General features: G+C 39.6%; 1 long non-coding RNA gene across 2 annotated transcripts in view; it reads right to left on the bottom strand.

Moving 5' to 3' along the window:
- Positions 1–12,142: 12,142 nt before the first annotated feature.
- LOC124716927 overlaps positions 12,143–22,294 on the bottom strand; it is a 42,850-nt gene continuing 32,698 nt past the window's right edge. The window contains exons 1-2 of one of the 2 annotated variants that reach the window (XR_007005671.1): positions 21,634–21,711; positions 12,143–14,370 (exon numbers count right to left, since the gene is read on the bottom strand). This is a non-coding gene — a long non-coding RNA (uncharacterized LOC124716927). Of the gene's footprint in view, positions 14,371–21,633; positions 21,712–22,294 lie in introns of those variants that run through there. The other variant, XR_007005670.1, reaches the window with a different exon arrangement.

Genomic DNA, 22,294 nt, shown 5'->3' with positions numbered 1-22,294 from the left:
AACTCACCCAACAGCTTTTTAGACAGAATGGTCCACTGAGTATGCTGGTTGTCTCCATAACAAGTGTTGGTCGATTAACACCGTTGGCTAAACCACAACAGAACACCATGTTTGCCATTTCCCATATGCAACAACAGGGCTTAGTTTCACTCTTTACATTGTTCAGATTTCACAGAATCAGTAATATTGTTCTGATACCAGCACAACATCAAACCAACACACATGAAATGAATTATCTGCCAATGGAACCAACACAAAATAAACACAGAATTTCAGCTGGAAGACAACTGACATCACTAAATAGTGGCCATTCTCAAAACAAGTAAAACTGCCTATATCTAAACAGGCACTTGTTCAAGAACTTTTTTGGTTCGTTCTTGTATGACACTATCTCCTGGATTGCACTACTTTTTTAGATACTGCCATACACATATAAAAAGTATACAGCACTGGTTGATTCAGCTTTTAGTCCTTCCCTTCTAAACTAATTTTGTTAGGGCTCCACAAGCAAATCTAACATTCCACAGGAAACTTTTCGATCTTCCTCTGCCTCATACAGCAGTCAGCATCACAACAATGGCATGCGTGCCACAGAAATATGACTCATTTCCACATCATCCTCACTCACCGCTTCCTCCTTGTATTTTTGTCATCTGTTTTCTCAGTGTTCAATGTGCTAGGCCCAGAAAAATCTTCTGAAGGCCACCATTTCTGAAGCAGTTGAAAGAGAATGTTACTTAAGCTGTGAGACAAGAAAGTAACAAATTTTCAATCAAAGCCACAGAGAAATTAAGCTTTAGTCAGCAATGTTGTTCAAAAGTATTAAAATCAAACCACTAGAGCTGCTTTAATACAGATTCACCAGGACAGCTATTGCACATCAATTCAGGGCAAATGGTGGTGTGTTCAAATGAAACAGAATGTCAATATCGCGTGCCATCACTCAGAGCAATACTGAACTGTAAAACTGAGCATATGAGAGGCTGTCCATCTTACAGATAGTTGAAACACACTATTGACAAAAAGGAAATTGCAATGGTGACATTACTTATTAATGACCAAAGCAAACTGTTTTGTTAGTAAAACCATCTACATCATATAACGTATTTCTGTATTTATAATGTCATATCGGCTACTGCCATGATTAGGGAAAAGCTTAGAATTTATAAACCAATTTTCAGTGTCAGTTTCAATAAAATATCCTGCTTAGGCTGGGGGCTTTCTGAAGCTGGCACTGGAAACTGTTTTAGAAAGTCTAAATTTCAATCAGATGATGGCAGTAGCCACAATAACACTATAAACAAAAAATATGGGCTTCAAACACTTGGGCGGGAAGCAGAAAACATGAACACCCCAAATCCCATCCTTGATGTGTTTCAAATAGATCCTGTGGCATTGCAAAGAAAGTGCAAAAGGGAGACCTAATACGACATCAAAGTATTGAGGAGTGCAAACCTCAACTGCTGGCCGGAGTGGCCGAGCGGTTCTAGGCGCTACAGTCTGGAACCACGCAACCGTTACGGTCGCAGGTTCGAATCCTGCCTCAGGCATGGATGTGTGTCATGTCCTTTGGTTAGTTAGGTTTAAGTAGTTCTAAGTTCTAGGGTACTGATCACCTCAGCAGTTAAGTCCCATAGTGCTCAGAGCCATTTGAACCATTTTGAAAGCTCAACTCAGATCATTTTCTCTAAAAGTTCAAGGTGAAGCTTCTTTAAAGGGACACTAGTAAGACCCAACAAAGAAAATCTGAAGATATGTCAAAGAGAAGTTCAGATCTAGCAAGGGGTTCACCCAGAAGTTAGACATGTGTGGAATCAAGTGCTGTGGCTACATAGCAAAAACGGTGAGCAAATGAGATTGACATTTCCTTGCCACCTGGCTAAGGCCTAACTGGCCACCAGCATTCAGACAAAGCATTGTGCAATGACCTAATGTAAAATTAAGTATTTAAATAATGTCATTATAAAACTGCAGAGTGAAAATCTCATTCTGGAATGTCATTATACTTTGACAGATGATATAAAACCATACCAAAGTTAAATACTTCGAGTTTCCACATGATCTGCTGACTTGTTTCCACAAAAATCCGTGTTTTACAAAATTTGAGAAGTGTGTAATATTAATGATAGAAAGTTGTAATTTTGGATTTAGGTTCTGTTTCATGTAAAGACATTCTGTAGAGGTTTTTATGAAGTTATCTCTTTTGTTTTTAACAAAAAACTGATATTTGTACTAAAATGTGTGAAAGTGTGATAGATTGGCTCTGAGCACTATGGGACTTAACATCTGTGGTCATCAGTCCCCTAGAACTTAGAACTACTTAAACCTAACTAACCTAAGGACATCACACACATCCATGCCCGAGGCAGGATTCGAACCTGCGACCGTAGCAGTCATGCGGTTCCGGACTGAGCGCCTAGAACCGCTAGACCACCGCGGCCGGCGTGATAGATTAACTAGCCTTTAGAAGTAAGTTACAATGATAAAATTACATAACTATGTTCATTAGAAATAAGGATGGAGCTCTGCCAAATTGCAAGTCTACAGGAGTACAGACATTAGAATAGAGGCATCTAGAATTTTTCTAGTGGAACCAATGGAGATTGTGACCTCTGGGTCACAATCTCCATTGGTTCCACTAGAAAAATTCTAGATGCTCAAATTTTTTCATGTCATACTTTCTAACATCATCTCATTTCTGGATCTACAGAATGAAAACTGAATCCAATCTAATCTAAGCAGCTGCCTCAACCATTCAGCCTCCAGGCCTGATTCAAATTTTCATTCATCACCGTCATTTTCTCCTTCAATTTCACAACCCTACTACCAGAGGTATATGAGAAGAGAACAGCGCAGTAGCACTAGGTGGATGAAGTCCAGCGAGGGACTGTAACTTGACCTCTCAGGAGGGACAGATATAAAATGAACTAAATGCACTGACTAATGGTGATGAAATCAATGCATCATGAAATATTGTTACTTTGATTTGAAACCAATTCACTGAATGCGAATATCTTGGCATCAGCTCTGTTATGTATCGATACACTACCCATTAGTGACATTTGTCACTAATTTGTGTTGCACCAGGACTCCAACCCCAATACCCATTTTGACCAGAACCAATAGTCTGATGACAAAACGTTTGTTTTCTCAGACATAAAATAAAAGAAATTTACTTTGGCTAGCTGTGCATGGTTCCTGGACCAACCCAAACTTCCATAGGTCATACTACATACCTCTATATACCATAGTCCCAAGTAGGGATGTAGAGAATATGACCTGTGGAAGTTTGGGTCAGTCCAGGAGGCACACATGGCTAGCCATAGTGGTTAAGGTGACCTCTTGTGATAAGTGGGAATCCAGGTTTGAGTACCCGTCCAGCACAAATTTTCACATCACTAATAAGTAGAATATCAATACCTAACAAAGCTGATGCCAAGGTATTTGCATTCAGCAAATCTATTTTGAACTAATTTTGGATAACAGTCAGTTGTCATTAATGTCTGTTCACCCAGACATGCAAGTTAATATTACACACCTAGGTGGGCACAAGACAATAACATGATGGGTCTCAATTCCCCATAGTCTCATCCTCACTGGTGCAGAAATACAGAGTAAAGCTACAAGCATTAAGTGATGGAAATATGGGCTGTGTTATAGGGATGTAGACAGCATAACACATGGAAGTTGGCATCAGTCCAGGATGTGTATACAGATAGCCAAAGTGGCTATGGTGATTGCTTGCAATAAGCTAGAAATCCAGGTTTGTGTACCAGTCCAGGACAAATTTTCATGTCACCTAACACAGCTCATGCCAGATATTCACATTCAACAAATTTATTTCAAATTAATTTCAGACTGCTATCAGTCATCATTAATGTGTATTCATCCTGACATGCAAGTAATTAAAACCTCTAGCTATGGTTGAATCACTGAAACTGGATTTTTGCAGAATTTAGCTGTAATTGCATTTTTCTTTAAATGATGAGTTTATCACAATGTACTTCAATTACTCAAGAGCAGGAAGTGTAACATTCATTTCACTGATTTTCATCACTCACTGCTTTTATCTATTGAAGATCATAGACATTCTATTATTTGCAGAATGTATTGGATTTTATTATTTTGTATGCATCATGTGGAACCAGTGACTTCTGAATTAAATCCAATACGCAGTTTTAGCATTTCTTGCCATTTATTCACATTTTCTTGAACAGATAACATTTGAAACACATATTTCTCCTCTGTTTGCTTGGTCACCACTTTACATTTTGCTTGTCATAAAACCAGTCTTCCATGCTACTCAATGAACAACTAATGTGGTATAATACCTCCTGCCACAAGTCGGAACATAAAGTAAAAATAGAGTATATTCTACATATGAAAAAAATTTAGTACAAGGATTTATGTATGATAACAAATAGTTATCATTATAATTGTGACAATAATTAAACATGTTTGAAAATTAATTCTGTAAATTAAATTATTACTTTGAAATATTATTTCATCCTATTTTGAAGTTAGAAAGGGCAAATAAAGGATTTATTAACAGCTTTTTTTGTGATGGGATCATATGCATAATTCATAATCCCTATTCCAGAAGTAAAACTGTGATGATTTTGTTTTAAATTGAACTTACCTGTACTGTACTGTGACAGAAAATGAGAGAGAGATAAAACGAATTCTCATGTCTTTGACCTGTTTCACACTATAGGTTCAACACATCTAGACAGTTTGCACCAATATAATTTTGTAATTTCTTGTCATTGCACCTTCCTCAATTTCATCTCCATCAATCCATTCACTCATTTCAACACAGTGAACTCTTTCCCCCTTAAAAATTATACACATACTCCTGTAACACGAGGAGAGTTCAGTAGCTGCTGTATTTGATATTTAGTCGTGGAGCTGAAGGTCAAATATCTGGACTCTGATCACAAGCAGCCTGCAGGGAGACTTTAGTTACAGAGACACCATATGGCTCTACACAAACAGAGGAGTGGGGCGTTTACACAGGGCAGCCATTGAACTATCTACCTTCTACTCACTCACAGTGTACTGAGGTGATCTTTGTGGTTAGTGGAATATTTGTGTCCAATCTAGACTTAATCCCAGGCTTCCATCCCTTGAAACTCTTGGAAAGCAATGACCAGCATTGGCTTGGCAGCTGCTTCTGGTTTTACAAACTGCAAAGAAGTTCTCCTCCACCCACTTCTGTGCTATGACTTCTATGAGAAACAATACAGAAGAGAGCACTTTATTCATTGTCTGGCAGTTGATTCTTGCCAGAATCTCTAAAGTAGTGTTAGAACCAAAATCTTCTGTAAGACATGACATTTGATTTACACTGATGAACCAGAACATTATGACCACCTGCATAACAACTTCTGTATCCATATTTGGAACAAAATACATCACTGATTCTGCATATCAGGGATTTGACAGTTTGTTGGTAGGTTTTTGGAGGTACATGGCATTAGATGTCTACCCACAGGTCATGTAATTCATGTACAAAACAGGCTGCTGATTTGCAGATGCAGTGATGGTGCCCGACAGTGACCCAGACGGGTTCCGTAGGATTTACATCAGGTGAATTTGGTCATTGAGACATCAAGATGAGATCACTATAATGCTCCTCAAACCACTGTAGCACAGTTCTGGCTCCAAGACACGGACAATTATACTTCTGAAAGATGACATCACAGTTGGGGAAGACATCAAGCATGAAGGGATGCAGGTGGTTTGCAGCTGTCAGCATATCTTCGATTACTACCACAGGTCCGATACAAGCACAGGAAAATGTCTCCCATAGTATAATACCACTCCCACCAGCCTTAATCCAGGGCATGCTGCATGTTTTGAGCCACTGTTCACCTCAATGGTGGCATTGGGAAGGCGACCATCACCTAGTGCAGCAAAATTGTAATTCACTTGAAAAGTCAACATGTTTCTGTTGATCAACAGTTGAATCGCAGTGGTCTCATTCCCTTTGCAATCACAACTGATGATGTTATTGGATCAACATGTGAACACATAGGGGTGATCTATTGCAGAGCTCTATGTTCAACAATTAACTGAATGATGTGCTCCGAAACACTTGTGCACACACCAGCAGTTTGTTCTTTTGGCAGAGATGCTACAGATCACCATCTATCCTACTTTACATAGCAGATAAAGCCTCTGAACCCTATGTTCTGTGAAGAACAGTGGATGTCCAACCATTCAGCACCTATTGGTTGTTTCACTGTCTTTCTACCTCCTTCTGTAGATCCTCAAGACAGTAGCATATAAACATTGACCAGCTTCACCATTTTTGAGAAACTCATTCACAGGCTCTGTGTAATAATGATCTGCCCTTTGTGAAAGTCAGTTGTCTCAATGGATTTCCCCATTTGCAGTCAATATCTTTGCTATGCTCCACTTACATACTTGTGTCACCATAGAACATGCCCACAACACCATCAGGTGGCATCCAATGTCATGGGAGGCAATGGCTACAATGTTTTGACTTATCAGTGTACTACTTAATTAACCCATGTGCAACATTAGTGCATCAATATGATCTACTTCCACATAATGGTTACGTTTTTTTTTTTTTTTTTTTTTTTTTTTTTTTTTTTTTTTTTTTTTTTTTTTTTTTTTTTTTCCATCAGTCTACTGACTGGTTTGATGCGGCCTGCCACGAATTCCTTTCCTGTGCTAACCTCTTCATCTCAGAGTAGCACTTGCAATCTACGTCCTCAATTATTTGCTTGATGTATTCCAATCTCTGTCTTCCTCTACAGTTTTTGCCCTCTACAGCTCCTTCTAGTACCATGGAAGTCATTCCCCCATGTCTTAGCAGATGTCCTATCATCCTGTCCCTTCTCCTTATCAGTGTTTTCCACATATTCCTTTCCTCTCCGATTCTGCGTAGAACCTTCTCATTCCTTACCTTATCAGTCCACCCAATTTTCAACATTCGTCTATAGCACCACATTTCAAATGCTTCAATTCTCCGCTGTTCCGGTTTTCCCACAGTCCATGTTTCACTACCATACAATGCTGTACTCCAGACGTACAACCTCAGAAATTTCTTCCTCAAATTAAGGCCGGTATTTGATATTAGTAGACTTCTCTTGGCCAGAAATGCCTTTTTTGCCATAGCGAGTCTGCTTTTGATGTCCTCCTAGCTCCGTCCGTCATTGGTTATTTTACTGCCTAGGTAGCAGAATTCCTTAACTTCATTGACTTCATTACTTACAGGGTGACAGTTATTGAACTGTATGAAATAAAACCATATAACTTCTGAACGGTTTGCGTTAGGATGTAAAAACTGCACAATTGGTGGCAGGGCATGATGAAAATTAGTATGTGCATGCACACACAAAGCCCACTTTAATTTGGATGGGTTTGTCAAAAAGCAAAATGGGCACATTTGGGGGACTGAGAATCCATATTTCATGATCAAGAAGTCTCTTCACCCTCAGTGGCTGACTCTGTGGTGTACAATGTACAGTCACACAATAATCGGTGTGATATTCCTTGATGGCACAGTAACTACCAAAAGGTACATGAAGGTTTTGGAAGATGATTTCATCCCCATCATCCAAAGTGACCCTGGTTTCAGCAAGATACGTTTCATGCAAGATGGAGCTTGACCCCATCAGAGCAGGAGAGTGTTTAATGTCCTGGAGGAGCACTTTGTGGACTGCATTCTGGCTCCGGAGTACCCAAGGTAACTGCAATGTGTCTCAATAGGCTGCCATATTCTCCGGATCTGAACACCTTTGACTCCTTTTTGTGGGGCTTTATTAAAGACAAGGTGTACATCAATAACCCCAAAATCATTGTTGAGCTGAAAACAGCCATTCAGGAGGTCATTGACAGCATTGATGTTCCAAGACTTCAGCAGGTCATGCAGAATTTTGCTATTCGTCTGTGCCACATCATCACCAATCATGGCAAGCATATTGAATGTGTCATAACCTAAAACCAAATATCTGTAGCGATGTTTACATGTTGAAATAAAGTGCTGTAATTTGTAACTAATTTATGTTCTTTCCCATCTAGTTCAATAATTGTTACCCTGTATGTTGAATCACATTCTACCTCCCGATATTAGACAGAAGAGTATGCTACTATGTGAATATCAGAAGACTATTGATAATTTTGGCCTTCCAATATTGATTGATATCTTTGCTGTGGGGTGTAAAAGATTGAGATGAAGATATCCCACTCTCATCACAGCTAGAATTCTTGCTGAAAATATATTCAGTGCCAATGATGACTGGAAATTCTGCTGGCAACAAAACTGACTTTCAGAAAGCCTGAAAATGTCCTGTGTCCAGGAGAAACCCCATGGATTTGACCAGCCTCCAGCAATTTGGACTACTCTGAACCACATCCAAACAGGTCACAGAAGGTGTGCACACAGTCTCCATGAGTAGGCAATATCTTCATCACCATCTTGTAACTGTGGTGCTCAATGACAGACATTTGCTCATGTTGGGGCAACATGTCCTGCACATATCCAGAAGGCTCCTTTTGAAGATTTCCTGACAGTGATGAGTGGAGTGATAATTATATAGTTACAGCTATAGTCATTTGTATTATAGTATTCTGGAGAGCTGTGTTGAAGTGTTGATATTTTATAGTTCAGTAATTTTTGCATTTGAATAGCTATTCTTGTGATTAAAAACTCTTAATATATACCATATAATAAATAATAATAATTTAGTGTGAAGATCAGACAGGTTTTGTGCAAGTACCATATATAAGAACTCACTGCTTTTTTTACCTATATCACCATGAAGACTGAAGTATGTTGTACTGTCTTTCCTATACCCTCTATAGCTGTGTCCGATTACCATTTGTCAAGCTACCTAGTCACTGATCCCTACCTCTCACTCGCTTCATTCAAACTGCAATTAATTATTTCCTTACATTTTTATATCGGTGCACATGTTCGTAGCGATTCTGTTTTGCATGTTGGTATTCTGGTTGCTACGAGTCTCTTTATAAATTGTCATTTTTTTGTACTTCACTATTGCTTTTTAAATTTAGATATTGTCATTATGTGACATCTACAGCTCTAGTCGCTATCTCCAAATAGCGACTAGAGCTGTAGATGTTAGAAAATGGAGTGCCAAGTGGAGAAATCAGAACATTTCTGACACAGTCTTCTGTTTGGGTTCGATAGAGGGATGGCAACAGCAGAGGCAGCAAGAAACATTTGTGCCATGTGTAGGGATAATGCCACTGGACATAGTACAGCAATAAAATTGTTTTCTCATTTTAACAAGAATCATTTTGACATTCAGGAACACCTTTGGGGTTTGAAGAACCCATTTAAATGATTTTATTCACAATGAAAAATGTCACTGTACTCAAGAACAGTCAGATTTGATGCACTGTGATCATTCCACCATCATGCATCGTTCTCATGCAATGGGGAATGCTCTACAATGGGATGTATGGTTACCATATGCTCTAAGTTGAAATCACAAAAATTAGCAGGTGGTCATATGTGCATCTCTGCTCATTGTCAATTGGCCCATGGACAACACTGACCATTCCTATCCTGTGTCATTACTGGTGACAAGAAAAGGTATTTTTATGCTAGCATAAGAAAAAGAAAAAAATGATTGAGCCCAAACAAAGTAGCAACTTCCCAACAAAGACCTGCACACATCCACAGATGATAATGTTATGCATCTGGCAGAACAGCCAAGAACATAGCCAGAGGGAGGATTGGGGGGGGGGGGGGGGCGCGGTTCGGACCATCCCCCTGCCCCCCCCCTCCCACCTACAGCTTAAACAAAATTACACACAACCTCACTGTCATGTAGTGAAATTGAAAGACATCCACAGATGATAATGTTATGCATCTGGTGGAACAGCCAAGGACATAGCCAAAGGGAGGATTAGGAGGGGAGAGGGGGGGGGGTGTTTGGACCCTCCCCTTCCCCCCTCCCACCTACACCTTAAACAAAATTACACACAACCTCACTGTCATGTAGTGAAATTGAAAGACATCCACAGATGATAATGTTATGCATCTGGTGGAACAGCCAAGGACATAGCCAAAGGGAGGATTAGGAGGGGAGAGGGGGGGGGGTTTGGACCCTCCCCTTCCCCCCTCCCACCTACAGCTTAAACAAAATTCCACACAACCTCACTGTGAAATTGAAAGATACTGTTTTTTCAATCGTACAACTAATAGTGATAGCTGCTATCATTGCTCAAGAAGGCCATTGATAGATTTAAACTATCAATTATTGATAACATTATCAGCTATCTCCCACCCCTACTTTAGTCAAGACCAACTACTGTACATTGTTGGCCATACTTGAGCTCAGTTGCTTTGTTAATCAGTATAGTTCTTACTTACAGTCCGGTTTATGTTTGTTGCTGCGTGCTTTTATTGTAGTTTCTAATAATGGATAAGTTTGTAACAAGAAACAAGAGGAAACTAATTTGGATTCATCTGCTAGCTTTACAGTAAGTTAAAAATATATACATACTACTATAATAGCCTAATTACCTATCGTCAGCAGTTTAATGTTAGCACTGGAGCCGTTATTTGAAGATTGTTAAAACTTTGGGGTTGCAATATTTCAGTATTTCACAATGCAGTGAAGTGGTAAACACAATTACAAATAACTTTAAATTATACTCAGCACATAAAAATACTTTTGGATTTGTCTGTGTTGCTCAAAAATTGTGTTAATCAAAAGAACTATCATCCAAATGATGATGGTAGTATCTATTTTGAAAAATTTGCTCAGAGTTATATCATTACTAGCCCAAATGGCAAAATAGTGCCTATGTGGCCACCTAGGCAGTATGCAGTTATAAAAGCCAGCTCCAGTGAGGAACAATGCAGAGGAGTTTGTCACGCGCGAGAGTGGGAGAGTATGTGATGACAGCACATTCCATAGTTCATTTCTAAAAGATTTTTTCTGTGGACTGTTTGAATTCATCTTAGCTGACTGCACCCTGCATCTCCCCCTCCCCCCCCCCCCTCCCTCCCCAACCTTCCTTTCGTCCAAAATCTACATATCCCTTGCAATACTACGATAACTGAAATGCTTTTGTCACTTAAGGAAATTGAAGAACTTTAATGAAATGAAAGATACTTTAATGAAATTTGAGACTGAATTTAGGAACTTGGGATATTTTATTTGCTGAAGGAATTCTGGCTTGATTTCAGATAAGCCGCACATTTAAATACAAGATGGCAGTAGTAGAAAGAGATTTGAACCCATTCAATGTTATAAGTAATTCAGCACAATGTTAAGGTTTTCTTGCTCTGCAATACTAAACCTTATATTAGAAGACTGAGCTGTGTTTTGTTATCAAAGAGGTAATTCATTATATTAGAATTTTAATCCACTGGCAACAGAGTGAAGATTTAATTTGCATTTTGATATTTCTCATACACTGTTGCGAATATATGCTATACTTTTTTAAGAAAAGTTTTTCTTCCTTAATTTTATAAGCCAAATACTGTATGTATGAATGAAAAGCTTGAGCCTTGTTAGTCCTCTTTAACAATTTAGACCCCCCCCCCCCCCCTGCCTTTTGACAAAATCGTGACTACATCCTTGGAACAGCAACAGTGTGGTGTACTACAAATTGGCTCCTCCATGTGTCACCAGCACTGCTCACATTTATTGTCAACAATGGAGACATTTTGTAGAACAATTACCAGGCAGACTGTGTGAAGTAATGCTACTCCCCAGTAACATCTACCCACATTCTGCTAGACTGACAAAAAACACCTTTTTCACCCTCAGATTTTCACCTTTTCCACACTCTATCAAACAGTGTTTAAGGAACTTCCTTCCTGGATGAAAATGTACACCAAAAATGGCTCAACAAGGTCTTTGCCTCAAAACCATGTGGTTTCTAAAGTCACAGAATTGAAAAGTTAGCTCAGTGTTGGCAGACTGTTGTTAATAGTGAAGAAGAATATTTTTATTCATGACTAAAATCTCTGTTATGTATATCTGTTGTGTTTATTAACATATTGAAAAATGCTGTGTACTTATGCACTAACCCAATATATAATTTTCAAGACATAGTATTGTCACCTGCACTGACAACCTTGTGTGACAATACGTACTTCAATTGAAGGAAGAAAATGGAAAAATAGTGGTGAACACACAACTTCTCATAAAGTTTATTAGTACCACTTCACTGTTAACACTGCTGTAGCCTTTGCTATTTGTATTCCGTGTATTGATATCTACGGAGAATTAAAAACAAAATATTAACTTTATTAAGAAGTGGTATTAGCCATTGAAACAAGTAAAATAAGTCCAATAAAAATGGGCTTACACCTGTACACTTGCATATAGGAGGCTCTGAAAGACAATTGCTTGCTGGTACAAGAACAGTCATTGATCAGAGCTCCAACAATAGTGTCAATGAAATATTTTTATGTCTTTCTACAGGGTGGGGCAGATAAAAGTGGCCCGGACAAGTGGATACAATTAGACATGAATGTATGCATATAACCACACCCAGTGACACAATGTGTATGCATGCCACATGGTCCACACCAGTTCAGAGCATAGTGCCAGCTGTGTGAGTGTGAGTGGAGCAGTGCAAAGGGCTTGATGGTACTCACAGTTGAGCAGCAGGTGTTCACTGTGGAAAGTTATGTGACATCAGAGTCGTGGAAATGGTGTGGTCAGTTGTTTGCTCAGAAGTTCATGGTGTCAAAGTGCCAGCAAAGAGTGCCATGCAACACTTAGCCTGAAAATGGCATTGGACAGGGTCTGTTTTCCACAAGTCCAAAAAAAAAAAAAAAATCCGAAATGTGCCCACACACCAGAAAATGTGGCTTCAGTTCACCAGTAAATGCTTCCGAGTGTTATCAAATCAACCCAATGTCTGTCTCAAGAGATCGGCACATCACACGATCATAGTCTACCTGCACCTGCACATGCATCCCTACCAAGAGTCTATTGCTCACACATTAAAAACAGCAGATGCTCCTCAGTGTCTCCAGTTTTGTGATTCACAGGGATAACAATGAATGGCTTGGACATGGATCTGTTTCTTCTGTCTGATGAAGCCTGGTTTCACATGAGTGGTTATATCGACACACAGAATCACAGGTTCTGGGCAGTGGAGAATCCACATAACTTCCACAGAATGCCATTCCACAATCATAAGGTTGGGTTTGATGTACAGGCTGCTCTATTGGTCCCATCTTCATTCACTAGACACTGAATTTGGTGAGTTACATTGCCAACATTTTGAAACCATTTGTGCCAGTACTAACAGAGGAGGAAAAGACCTACAGTTACTTCCAACAGGATGGAGCAATAGCCCATACAGTGGGCCAAACCTTGGAACACTTCTACACAATCTTCATACCTGACAGGGTTGTTAGCAGAGGTTAGTCTGGTCTGACCCTAGCTAGCCACCCAGGTCACCTGGTCTGTCAGTGTGTGGGAAGCCCTCAATTTTATGGTGTATCATAACAACATTCATAGTCTTCAAGAAATGCAGCAGAGCATTTTGGATGAGAATGCAGCAATTCCAAACAGTCCATCTTTGATCTGCCTTCAGCAACTTGCTGACCAGAGCCCAAAAGTGCCAAGAGATGAATGGTGGTCACTTTCAACATCTGCCGTAGTCAGATTAGTACTGTATTTCCGGTCCTCTGCTGTGTTTCTTTGTACCTTGGAACTCTGTTCTCCAGGCCACTTTTATTTGTCCCACCCTGTATATTACTGCAGTACAGGCTGTAATGTAGCAGCCCAAAAAGCACACAGTGAAATATTTGATACCTCACTAAGTAAACTATCTGGTCCTGATTTTATTAAAATAACAAATACATGGGCTTGAAACTTTATTTTAGTCATTTATGCTAATTGCTAATCAATATATTATTGTTGAATACAAACAATATTAATTTTAATCGATTATGTAATTGTCTTTTCAATCTGCCATGTAAACATGTCATAATTCCTATCCACATGTAATTTATGATGAAAACAAATGTTGTAATACAATGGACATATGAATTCAAAAACATGTTAGTAATTTTCATCTTTAAGCATCTCAAATCAAGAAACACTCTTAACTGAACTAATTCTACAAACTGTAACAAAGGAGAAACTTGTCTTCAAATATTGTTTCTAAATACATATTTCCAAACAATTTGTAATTTGTATTGATGTAATTAAGTTTCTGCAGGTCCACAGCTTTTAATTACATGTCTAATAACTGAATATTGTAACAATATATAGAACATTTTCATTGCTATAATCTAATATAATGCATCACTGGGTGAGACATAGAGTTGATTCTTGGGATTGATTCTGTGCATGCATCTTTGTTGCTGTTCAGAATCATTTTCCATTTCTGAGTCTGTATAAAAGAAATGATGATTTAGTAAAATAATTGTTACAAAAAAAAGGAGATAAAAGCAACCCAGATAATTACAAAGATATCTCTCTTTTAGACTGCACATACAAGATTTTCTCCAGAATCCTATACAAGAGGATCAAAGAGCAACTAGACAAAGAATTAGGTGAATACCAAGAAGGCTTCAGACCTTGCAGAAGCTGTGCAAAACAGATCATCACTTTAAAATTAGCCATAGTGTATTACAAGAAACGAAATAAACCTCTTATAATAACCTTCGTGGACTTTAAAAAAGCATATGATTGTATCCATAGACCTTCGATGTTAAAAATCTTAAGAAATTTCAGGCTCCATACAAAATTAATCAAATTGGTAGAACTCACCTTAACCAACACTGTATCAAAACACAAGTTCAGGGGGGGATCTCTCTGATCTATTCATCATAAAAACAGGTTTAAGACAAGAGGATTGCTTGGAACCCCTGCTGTTCAACTGTGCTTTAGAATACATAATGAGAGAATAGTACAAGATTAACGCAAAGAATATCCAAATTGGAAGACCCAAAGACAACATAAGTTTAAATTGTCTAGGATTTGCTGATGACCTTGCTCTCTTGTCCAGCAGTATTCACAGAAACCAAACAACAAGTTAAATAATAATAATAAAATAAGTGTTAAAATTGATAAAAAGTTGTCAGTCATTTGGTGGAGTGCAGGTAGAAATTTCAATAGGCTAGAAACTTGTGGCATTCAAAATTGCTGTGAATGGATTTTTGTGACCCGATTGTGGACCAGATAATGAAAAGTTAACAAATAGCCATCTACTATTCTGCTACCATCTCATCTAAATTTGTAAAATGCTTCATTTGTATTTCAGAACCAACATATAAATTAATATTTTAAATTGAAGCTTATTACACACTACTCAAATCCTTAGGCCCAATCCCAGAACTGCTCCCCAGAGTCCATCTCTCTACTTACCTCAACCACTCCCCGCACTCCCAACTTCTACATGCCTCCTAAAGTCCATAAACCCAACCACCCAGGACACCCCATTGTGACCGATTACTGTGCCCCCACTGAGAGCATCTTTGTTCTCGTAGACCAACACCTTCAACCTATTACCCAGAACCTATCCTCCTATATAAAAGATACCAACCATTTCCTCAATCGACCCTCCAGAGTTCCTGTTCCTTTACCACACGGTGCCCTGCTCGTCACTATTGATGCCACCTCCCTGTACACTAACATTCCCAATACCCATGGCCTTACTGTTATCGAACACTATTGTTCCAGACGCCTATGGGTTCCAAACCAACAACCTCCTTCCTAGTCTCCATGACCAACTATATCCTCACCCACAATTACTTCTCCTTTGAAGGCATAACCTACAAACAAATCCACAGTATGGCTATGGGCACCCACATGGCCTCATCCTATGCCAACTTATTCATGGGCCATCTAGAGGAATCCTTCCTAAAAACCCAGAACCTAAACCCCTCACCTGGTTCAGATTCATTGATGACATCTTTGCTGTCTGGATTGAAGGTGAGGGCACCTTATTCCTCCAAAACCTCAACAACTTCTCCCCCATTTGCTTCATCTAGTCCTACTCAACCCAACAAGCCATCTTCCTAGATGTTGACCTCCACCTCAGAGATGGCTACATCAGTACCTCTGTCCATATCAAACCTACAAACCACCTACAATACCTCCACTTCGACAGCTGCCACCCACTGCATACCAAGAAGTCCCTTCCATACAGCCTAGCCACCCATGGTCATTGCATCTGCAGTGACAAACAGTCCCTCTCAAAATATACCAAGGATCTCACTGAAGCCTTCACTGACCATAATTATCATCCCATTCTTGTACAAAAACAAATCTCCCATGCCTATCTTTCCAGTCTTCCACCACATCCCAAAGTCCCACCGTCCGGCCACAGAGGAGCATTCCCCTCATAACTCAGTACTATCCAGAAATGGAGCAACTGACGTACATTATCAGACATGGTTTCAATTACCTCTCACCATGCCCTGAAAAGAGAAATGTCCTGCTCACTATCCTTCCACCCCTCCTACCGTGGTATTCCGCTATCCACTGAACCTACACAATATACTCGTCCATTCTTACACAACACCTGCTCCCAATCCCTTACCTCATGGTTCGTACCCCTGTAATAGACCTAGATGCAAGACCTGTCCCATACATCCTCCTACCACCACCTACTCCAGTCCAGTCACTAACATCACCTATCCCATCAAAGGCAGGGCTACCTGTGAAACCAGTCATGTGATTTACAAGCTAAGCTGCAACCACTGTGCTGCATTCTATGTAGGCATTACAACCAACAAGCTGTCTGTCCACATGAACTGCCACTGACAAACTGTGGTCAAAAAACAAGTAGGCCACCCTGTTGCTGAACACGCTGCCAAACATGATATCCCTCATCTCAATGACTGTTTCACAGCTTGTGCCGTATGGATCCTTTCCATCAGCACCAACTTTTCTGAACTGTGCAAGAGGGAACTTTCCCTGCAATACATCCTACATTCCCCTAACCTTCCTGGCTTCAACCTTCGTTAGTTACTGTCCTCACCCATCCAGCCCCCTCCCTGTTCCCATTCCAGCAGTACACAGCCGTCATTTCACCACTACACCCATTCTTTTAATTTCTTTTTATTTCTCTCCTTTCCGCTACATACCCCCTTCCCCCTCCACACCTTCCCTCCTGCCCTCTGTCTAAACTACAACACTTCACTGTTTGCCACTCCCACCATACTATCCCTCCCCCTACCTGCCCCAGCCTCCTCCTTACCCCCACCCAGTCGCCACTTCCATCATGCACTGGTGCTGCTGCTCGCAGTGCGGTTTCAGTTCTCTGAGACTGCAGACGTACGTGCAAGTTGCGTTTGCTGACAAAGGCCTTAATGGCCAAAAGCTATAATTGGGCGAATCTTTTTGTTGTGCCTATCAAGACTCAGCATCTCCACTGTTTGCTGAGTAGCAACTTTTCTCCTCTGGTATTGTTACATTCCGTCCTAGAGTTTCCATTGTTTGATTTTTGTTATTATACACTAGAGTTCAATATAGCTGCCTATTAGACAGTATAATCACCTGATACCCAGGACATTCGGCGTATGTGCGGCTCTATGCTGTGCTTCATCTTTTAAGTGTATCTTGTTAAATGGTTCTTCCCTTATAGATGGTTTGTTACCTTTGTTCTGACTCACCACCCTACCAGCCAGTGATTTGTAGTGCTTTGACAGCCTTTCAGAATCTGAAGAAGCCTTAAACAGGTGAAATGCATTACATCTAATAAAAATAACTTTGCAACTGAGATTGCCTCTTTACATGATTTTAAAATGTGTATACGAGGTCTGTTAGAAAAGTATCTGACATTTGGCTGGGAAGAAAAAACTGGCTTACTTGGAACATTGGACACCTAATCACCCTCAAAGTTGTTCCCTCGGGACTCCACGCACGTCTCCCAGTGGTGGTGCCATTGTTGGAAGCATGCCAAAAAAGCTTCTTTCGGAGTAGAGTTTAGCTCAGCTTTCACTGCTGCCATAATGTCTTCTCTTGTCTGAAATCGCATTCTTTTCAAGGGCCTCTTGAGTTTGGGGAACAGCCAGAAGCTTCAGGGGGCCATATAATGAGAGCAAGGAGCCTGTCAAAGCACAAGAATCTGGTTTACAACCAAAAAAAGTCGGAATCAAGCGTGAGGAATGTGCTGAAGCATAGCCGTGATGGAGGCAGCAATTTCCTGTCGATTGCAAGTCCAGTCAGCTGCACTGCACAGCATCACATAGGTGACGGAGGATATCCCCACAGTACTCTTTGCTGATTGATTGATCCTGTGGTGCATACTCATGGTGTACCACACGTCAGGAGTCAAAGAAAGCAGTCAGCATCACTCTGACATTGCTAGCTCTTGGTGATGAGGAATGTTTCCACTGTGATCAGTCTGATACAGTTTATGGGTCGTACCCATTGACCCAGGACTTGTAACTGATGATTATGGTGTTCAGAAAGTTGGGGTCACTGCTTGTGCAGCCCAGCATGTCCTGTGAGACTTCAACACAAAGCTAGTTTTACTCTGCCATCAGCAGCTTTGGCACAAGTTTCACCAACACTCTCTTTGTGGTGAATTCTTGAGTCACATTGCAATTGTGCAAATAAAATGCTAATGCCAACCTCTTCCGCAATTTCTCTGAAAGTCACACAACAACTCTGCATCACCACAGCATTCAATTTGGCAATGACCTAGTCATTTTGGCATGCTGATGGCTGACCAGAGTGTGGCTCTCTCTCCACTCATGTGCAGCCATCTTTAAACGGATGTACCGCTCCATAATCTGTGTGATGCCCAGAGCATTGTCACCAAAAGCAGTCTGAATCTTCCGAATGGTTTACACCCGGCTCTCACCCAGTTTCTGGCAAAATCTGATTCAGTAGCACTGCTCCAGTTGTTCTGTCATTTTCCTTGCAATGAAAAACCAGTGCAAGTACTGCACAGTACCTCACTGAACTGCTGCTTACCAGAAACTGATGATATTGACAAATGGGAAAAAATTCAAGCATGTGGACAAAGTTTCAAGTCAGCTCATGCAAGGACACTAGATTCAAATCCATCACGTGTTCTTAAAAAAAAATAGGTTTGGATACTTTTCTAAGAGTCCTCATATACTTCAGTTAGTATCAGTTTGATGACACAGTACATGTCAGTCTGAGTGTTAAGTATTTTGCAGTCAGTTGTGAGTTTAGAGTTATGTACCACTGTAATTTCTGTCATGTTAGTGTGTGTAATTGTAGAGTAAATTACTCACAACTCTGGGTGTGTATCATGCTGTCTTACATACTTACACAGATGACTTCCCTTTTGTGATGTTTGTAAGTATGAGTGGTTTAGTACATTATCTTTCTTGCTTTCCATCATTTGCAAGCAATGAAATCCTACAACCATTCAAGTGATGCAGAGAATACAGTTTTATGCTATGCTTTAGCAAACGTAAGCCAACTTGGAACCTGTGCCCTCTACACTGAAAAATATCCACATCGGTGAGTACCAACTATAAGCTGTTTGGCTAATGCTTCCAGAGTCTTAGTTACACAGTCTCTGGTAACCCAAAAAGTAAACAGGAGAGAACATTGCTCCATCTGTCCATCCAATATAGAGGAGCAGACACTACACTTGGCGGATGAAAATCGTAAAACCACTCTGTGACAAAAGAAGTCATGCTTGTACCATTTTCCAGGCAGCACTTCATAAACAATTTCTGTAAATGCACAGTCACTAGTGCATCTAAGGTGAAGATACAAGTGTTGTAGCAGCTTCTAGCTCCGTCAATGGATCATGTAAGCTGTGGTGCATGTCCTCTGTTTATAACTGATATTTTATTTTCTGCCAAGATGTGGTTCACACAGTTTGGTTTCATGAACTTTCATCATCATCTTGTATGGTGAGATAGAAATCCTATACAACTACAGAAAGAGAGAATAGCCAGCTTACCTTAAATAACACATGGACAAATTTTCATGTTGATAGACTAATATGGCCATGTCTGTTAGCACAATGATTTGATGGGGCTCATTGTCAGCATTTTGGTATTAACATATTTGCCTACATTGTTTGAGGGCATGTTCTGCCATCAAAGACTGCATACAAGGTTCACACACAATGGTGCACTAGCACATTCTCGCAGCAGTGTTCATAAACATCTGGTGCTGACACTTTGGGTCTTCCAGGTCAATCAGAGGGCCCCAACACATCAGCTTCCTCATTCCCCAGACCTCAATCACCTAGAGTTTGGTTATGCAGATACTTGAAGGAATCAGTCTACATCACTCCAGTCATACAGTACAGGACCATGTCTTCAATGCAAGCCAGCAACTACAACAGAGTCAACTTCAAACGAAATGTGATTCCTAATTCTGAAGAACAGAGAGCTGCACTGCTGTGGATGGTCATCACAATGAGTGTTGAGATCTCACAAAATATGCACTTCTGGACACATATTTATTAAATCTGTTTTCTGGTTTTGAATGACTACTGCCATCTCACACTATGCAACACCTTTTTTAATATAGAGTATAACTGTAGGTATTAAACTGTTCCACATACAAGCAAAACAACTGAATAACATCAATAATAAAAGCACAGAGAGCTCTTGACACACGTCTGTCAAATATTCCTGTGGTATGAAGTTATGCAGAAACATTTAGATTCAGAGAAACAGGGTCTTGATTAACAAAAAAATGTGAACTGCTTTGTAAATACAAACTGACAAAAGAAGATAGGGGTTAAAACAGTCTCTAAATAACACACTGAGCAAGAATGATAAGACAAGAACTGTCAATTGCTGACAGGCCATAAAAATAACAATGTGCAGCACTGTTGAATCACAGTCATAAGAAAAGTAGTTTGAAGTGAGCGATCATTTCAAATGTAGATGCACATATTACGGCTTTTAGACAAAAAATAACACCTCAGAAAATCAGCCAAATGTGTAACTCATTTTTGCAAAAAAGCAAGACCCAATGATGATAGCTCACAGGGGCAAAAAAGTCTGGATAACGACAGATCTGACAGTGATGCCAGAAACCAGTAATTTCCATCTGAAAGTTTGTGTGATTGTACTGGGCAATAAACCATTTTAAAGACTTTTTCCCTTCCTTTGGTTTTGTGTTGTATATTCTGCCCCACTATTAAAAATCAACATAATTGATCATATTAATACCACTTAACAGCTCTTGTTTGATGGTAGTCACATCACAGACAGTTCTTTCATGTTGTGCTGGTGATATCATCTGGGGGAAAAAATTAATTAAAGACAAAGTAAAAAGAAAAATCTAAGGCTAAATCATGCACCAAAAAACATAGGTGACTGGTTTTAGATTTTTGAGCTGAGGAGCTAAAGTATGTGTTAAAAGGAATTGACTGGAGTGTCAACCAATTTATAATTATTGGGTGGAAGCTGACAATTAAGCCAGTCATTGAAACCTCAGTTGATCTGTATATACATAGATTCAGTAATAAGGGAACTAAGCTTGAGTTCATTCAAATAATTTTCTGTCTAATTTTTTAAAATGTGTTTCTCTTATATGTTGGACAGGATAATCAGATTTAAAGTGGTTCTAAGATTGGAAACTAGTTTTAAACGTTCATAATTGTAAAATTGTACATTTCACAAAATAAAACAAAGTGATATCCTGAGACTACATTGTCAGTGAGTCACAAATAGAAGCAGTCAACATATACAAATACCTTTGTGTAACACTTTGTAGGACTGTGAAATGGAATGATCACATAGGCTCCGTCACAGGAGCAGTAGGTGGCGCACTTCTATACAATGAAAAATTCAATCAGTCTATGAATGAGATTTCTCACAAAAGTCTCATGCAGCCTATCCAAGCATATTATTCAACTGTGCGGGATGCATACAAAATCAAACTAATATGGGATGGTGAGTATATATAAAACAGAGGCAGCATGAGTGGTCACAGGTTTGTTTGGCCCAAGGAAGAGTGTCAAGCAAATGTTTAAAAAAATTGAAATGGCAGATGCTTGAACATAGATGGCAATTATGCCACGAAATCCTGGTTACAAAGTTTCATGAACAAGTATTAAGTGAGAAATCTATATAGATATTCTTCAAATCTCCACATATCACTCCAGTTGAGACTGTGAAGACAAGATTAGGCTAATTACAGCACACACTGAGGTACTGAAACAGTCATTCTTCCCACACACCAGATGCAACTAGAACAGGAAAAAACCTAACATGTGTTACAATATTAAGTACCCCATCCTGCTCACTTCAAAATGGTTTGCAGAGTCTGTATGTGGATGCAGAAAATTTGAATCTTGCAAAAACTCAAGTCAAAATTAAAGGAATATCTTGTTAGCCACTCATTCTATAAATTAG

The sequence above is a fragment of the Schistocerca piceifrons genome, chromosome 9 (assembly GCF_021461385.2).
Source record: "Schistocerca piceifrons isolate TAMUIC-IGC-003096 chromosome 9, iqSchPice1.1, whole genome shotgun sequence".
NCBI lineage: Eukaryota > Metazoa > Arthropoda > Insecta > Orthoptera > Acrididae > Schistocerca > Schistocerca piceifrons.
This window is presented reverse-complemented; position numbering and strand designations above follow the sequence as displayed.